General features: G+C 37.9%; 1 long non-coding RNA gene across 1 annotated transcript; it reads right to left on the reverse strand.

The window, feature by feature from the left end:
• Nucleotides 1-1,859: 1,859 nt before the first annotated feature.
• On the reverse strand, nucleotides 1,860-2,390 carry LOC125380051. Its single transcript, XR_007221035.1, has 2 exons — nucleotides 2,311-2,390; nucleotides 1,860-2,047 (listed from the first exon to the last, which is right to left on the reverse strand). It is a non-coding gene; the product is annotated as an uncharacterized LOC125380051 (long non-coding RNA).
• Between the last annotated feature and the right edge of the window lie 3,424 nt (nucleotides 2,391-5,814).

Raw genomic sequence — 5,814 nt, forward strand, 5'->3', positions numbered from 1 at the left:
GGATCTACACCGAAACGTCGCACTAATTGTAATAAAGAAGTTGTTCATCCATAGAAGTCATCTTACTACTGTACTTACTACTATATAAAAATATATATATATATGGCTTCAACGTTATTGTTACTGTACGAGCGCAAATGCATAATAAATAGTAACTAAATACACCAGGTATAGGCTGAATTGAATTGATCTTACAGTTAGGAAAGGGTGGATTTTAGTGGAATAGCAGAAGATTTGATATATATTTCTATTTCTATTCCTATATACATTCATAAAACGCATATTGCAACAATGTATAATTTGTGGCAGACAATTCCCACATAGGTATTATAAAATATGACAACAATGTGCAACTGTATATCGGTATTGCTTCAAATTTTGATAAACCTTTTTTGTATTCATAGAGAGAAGAATCTTACCAAAACAATATGCACTTGAGGAAAAAGTTTTCTTCAAATTAAATATCTCCTTCGTGCCGCACATCCTGGTTTCTATGTTCACCTTCTTGATACAGGTGTTTCTGTAGCTTTGAATGCACATTACAGAGTTGCCCTTTTTTCTTTCTGAAATATAAAAATATGTGGGTTCACACGTCTATACAAAAACACTGAAAAATGTGTTTTCCTCACAAATCTCGAATTACAATTCTTTATCAAGAATAGTCATCATGCGAGGAGATTGAAGATGTACTGATGTTATGTCTTTGGTAAAATGATCTGAACAGTGTTGAATGTGTCTTTAAGATCACGAAGAAGGACGAAATTTAAACGTCGTTTCGGATCCTACAAATTGTTTGTTGTTTATCGCTGCACTCAGCAACATATCCAGGCAAAATCTGATAGGACAAGCAGTTTAGAAATTTTACCCATCTTATAACTTGCTTTCATACGCCCACTTTATGTGAACAAAAGCAACAAAACCCTTTCCACAATCATCAGAGTGGTTGAGTATGGTTTTACGCCGCTTTTATTAATGTGTTCCAGCAATCACTGCAGGGACACCAGAAATGGGCTTCACACATCGTACCCATGTAGGGGAATCGAACCCGGGTCTTCATCGAACGCTTTTACAACTAAGCTACACCACCGCTCACAATCAAGAACGATTCCGATTGTATCATAAGCATGCGTTTATGAATCAATATTTAATAGTGATCATAATAAGTGTTCGCGTAAAGGTAAGCTTATCATGACCCACCCATGGCACCCATGACAAACACATGAAAAGGCAAGTCAACTGTTCACAACCCAAACATACTTTGTCGAAATAGGGAATGAATCAGACATCAGTTTGGTCACTGATGCCTCAGATTTGGAAATTCCTTCACATGTCTGCCACAAAACGTTTTGAAAGATTTTCTAAGGACCTGAATGTTGTAACCATGATCAAGAGTCGTATGACGCTTTTCGAAATCATCGAAAGAAGGACCTTCCTCGTGTGTACCTCAAAAGTTGTGAAATGTATGCGACAAAGGCTGGAGCTAATGGAATATTGACCGAATGTTGACTGTAAGAAAAAAATTCTGGAAATGTATTGATTATGGAATACTGTAAGGGACATTCTCGTGATCTCGCTTGCTCGCGATCTGAATTTTTGGAAACTAACCAAATTTGCCTAAAACACAAGAATATGCGATTTTAACTTATAGTACATGAAAACTGTAATTTATAACAACGGGAGAGGATTCTACTCCAAACTGGACTCTGTGTATGTAAATTACATAGTATCTTCAAGCTCGTCATGGGTTTGCTAAATGCTACTTGGAAAATAAAGAGCATGAAAGAAGCATGACCACGGGGCTACTAACGTGCGCATGCGCCTCGACCTTATGCTATTATGCATTTAAAATACTTACCTAGTCTCCATATAGGGTAACGAGTACCGCAGTGCTGGAACCCTGGTGGTGAGTCTAGGAATACCTTTCCTCCGGCGTCATACCACCCCTCTGTGAGCAGCCTGTCGTTTACGGCTCTCTCTCCTGTTGCAAGGACGTAGTCGCCGTCTCGCTTCTCAAGACTTGGAACTTCCATAGGATTTAAGCAGGGGTCTGGAACAAGGCCTCTATATCGAATCATTGTTATCCTTATGTGTCCACGATATACAATTTACCCCATAACCTGTCAGCAGTTTCTCCTTAACAATACTGATGAAAAGATCGTTCGATGAGTGTATAATGCACCACTGTTATTTTCACCGTGACAGCCATATTGTTATCTCCAATAAATATATTTCCTAACCATTATCTGATTAACAACATGGTATGTACAGATTTTAATAACGCATATATTAGTACATGTAAATGGAGGTTACCTGCCCAGCATCCGATGATTCCGCACAAGTACAGCAACACAAATACGTTTCGAGTCGCCATGCTTTTTCTTACACACCTGTGGATGAGAAATCCATTTGAGATAACTGGTATCAAACATATGTGTGAGCACTCTCCTACCCAGAGTTCCATGCGGCCGGCAGCCAGCTAGCATAGTACCTCTGCCACAGGCCAGCGCCATGTGACGATTCGTCACATCTTTCACAGTCCATTCAAGATATTGCATATGCTTTTCATCCGTTTCATGTTTGACAAGTCTACACATTTTCATAAGCAAATGTCATAGAATGGTTAACTTTCATTGAGAAAGTATGCAAATACGTAAAAATCTACTTGTTTTTGCGTAGTTATCCTATGTTTACATTGGTTGTACGGCTCCACGTGCTGTCATCGAAGCGCAACGGAGAGCTAGCGACACGGTCACTTTGATGCATAAATATATATTGTCATGCAACTCACTGTCGCAGTTGTAGTAGCATATCTATATAGTTATGCAAAACAATATGTAAAGCGCCCCCCAATACTTGCATTAGTCCGTTCTATACTGATTTCTGAAAAAAGCGCGTTTGTTTACAAACAAGAGAAAAGTCCGGTCACGTGATATGCAAATTAGCCTGTTGCAGTGGTGTTATGCTGAGTCACCACTGCGACGGAGTGTGATGTGTGAGATCGAATTCCAGGCGCCCGTGATTGGCTACTCCATGGTGATGACCTGGGGTCAGATGATGACGGACTACTTTCCTGAGTGTAAGTCATTCATAAGTTGCTCGTGCTTCAGTCGAATGTTCACCTACGTCTGTATTGAACAACATGATCGTGTAATTAATAATAAAAATAAACAAACTCTTCCTCGTCTGCGAGTTTGTTTGTAATTATTATCAGTTACATTATCTGTTGTTATGTCAACATTATCTTTTTTTCAGAGTGTAAACTCTCTGGATGCCAGGGTGTTTCAAATGATGCCAGGGATGCCAATAAAATTCAAATTACATCACGCAGACACTTCACAGTTTTGAATTCCCATTCTGTTTATCATTTACTGTCATTTTAGGCAATTCAAAATTACTGAAAGTGACTGAAAGTTAGGTACATTGTAAATCTCGCCAAATCACAATTCATGGCGTTATATAAATATTTACTGTGTGTTTAGATATCTAAATATCGGATATTTACTCGAATAATTAAAGTAGAAAAATAGCATATTAGCAATCACGGGTATCAAATCACTAATGATAATTCTGAAACGTCGCTGATAAGCCTAGAATCGTTTAGAATGTATTGGAAAATACGCATACACGAACGCTTAAGTGTACGTTCCGCCATATTGGATTGTGTTTACAAAATGCCCGTTATGAGACGCCTATTCGATCAGATATATTTCAAACTCAGCTGCTATACATGCATCCCTGAATTCCACATACATTTTCGAAAAAATGGATAAATGGTCTTTGTCACCAATGCAAATTATCTGGATGAAATAATGCGAAATAAATTAGGTATGGAAACGAAAACTATGCTCGGAAAACTGTACTTGCTGAAATGTAAACAAAGCAAAATTCAGATTTTACACTGTGTAGCATTTTTAGAGGTACTTTCGTCTAATTGTTGCATACATTGGCTCGATCACGCGTTTGAGAATATTCATGGGAAGAGTATCGTTGCACTAATTATGGAATTACACATATATACATTACAATGATGTGGTAAATTCAACAGAAGCCGTAAAAGTTTCCGTCCTGTGTGACGCCATGACTGACGTTAAATCATGCACAACGATGACGGTAGTTATCTGCATTTCTGACTAATTCTCTTTGTTACATTGGAAAACATGGTTAACAAATAACAGTACGCAGATTGTCAGAATGTTTCTGATTACTTACGTGACACATTTATCAACGAAAACCTCCTCTGTAAATCCCGCGTACTGTTGTCAGTGAACACGCCATTTTGTAAAAGTCGGTCACCGGTAGTGATGTCATACGGAAGTAAACATTGTTGTACATATTTGGTAATTTCTTTGAAGTGTAAACTTTCAACTTGGCACACAGCGTGTTCTTGGTTTTTGTCAAGTTTGCATTTTTATCATCGCCTTGATAACCCACAGGTATGACGGAAACCTTTTTGTGTAGGGCCACATTATTTATGTGTAGTAAGCAGCACATTGGATGACGTCACTTATGACAGTGGTGTTATGTATTAATGCGCTACTGCAATCATGAGAATAGACAAAATTCATCGGTTCGACGCTAAAAAGGTGCGAATTTAAGGTGTGTAAGAAACAGATTACTGCACTCGTGCCTGTCAGATACCTTTAATCTTGCAACTCTTTGTTACAAAGCGTATATAACTCGCTTTCGCTCGTTAGATACGTTTTGAAACAACTCGTAAGAACAATGGTATCTGACAGACACTCATGTAGTAATCTCTATGTCTTCACTTCTGCAACAACAAAACAGAAGATCTGTTAAGAATAGAAGGAGGACTGTGGTCTGAATATACCAATTCGAGGCCAAGTATGAACTAATAAACAGGTGATTTACATACGGGGGACTTTTTATCAATAAGCATGTGTAAGGGATGCCATTTATTTGGTTTTCTCGTGAATCCAAACATGTAAAACTTAGAAATCTATAACAGATAAATACTTCATTAACATCGCAATACATTGAATAGTACTGTTAACAATATAACAAAGATGGTATGATAGATTTAGTGCGTGAGTTGGGTTACCGCCTCTTTTAACACTATGTTCCAGTTATATCACGGCGAGTCAGCTCAATATGGGTGGAAAGCCCTATGTGACGCAGGTCTGAGACATTTTCCACATCATTGAAACCCACGAGCACGGGGAAGGTGCTGACAAATCAAAAAACAACTATTAATGAATTTGCTGAGGAGATCGCGCGTCTGCTCATTGATGCAGAACGCGCAACGTTTGGAGAAAGGCGTCCATTTCGCCACGGCCCGGTAAAATTCCAAAACATAATTCAAACATTAACAAACTTTATTATCGACAGTGTTCAAAAGAGTATACGAAGTGCCTTAATAAACATATGTCTAAGCACAAAACTGATTTCAGTACAGTGATAAGAGAAAAAGCTAAATATTCACCTAAAGAATTCTGGAAAATCCTCAATAAGAGTAATAGAAACCAAAATTAGGAAACACCCGATATCACTGATTTTTTAAAACATTTTAAGTGACATTAATACATTTACCGATTTATGCAGCTAAACGGGTACCAAACTATCGCAACTTATCTACAAATTTACTCATTTGCAATTTTTATCTTATAACGAACAAAATGCCTGGATAAGAAACGTGAGGCAAATACATAATTACTGTGGTCTGTCCTGTGTATTTCATTACCCACAAAGCGTTGCAAGCCAGTTGCTATCTGCCCACATAGAAACAACGTTAAAAGATCAGTTTTAACAAAATTGGAGATCTGACGTCGAGAGAAGTTCAAAAGGGTATTATTATAA

The sequence above is a fragment of the Haliotis rufescens genome, unplaced genomic scaffold (assembly GCF_023055435.1).
Source record: "Haliotis rufescens isolate VD_foot unplaced genomic scaffold, xgHalRufe1.0.p SCAF_15, whole genome shotgun sequence".
NCBI lineage: Eukaryota > Metazoa > Mollusca > Gastropoda > Lepetellida > Haliotidae > Haliotis > Haliotis rufescens.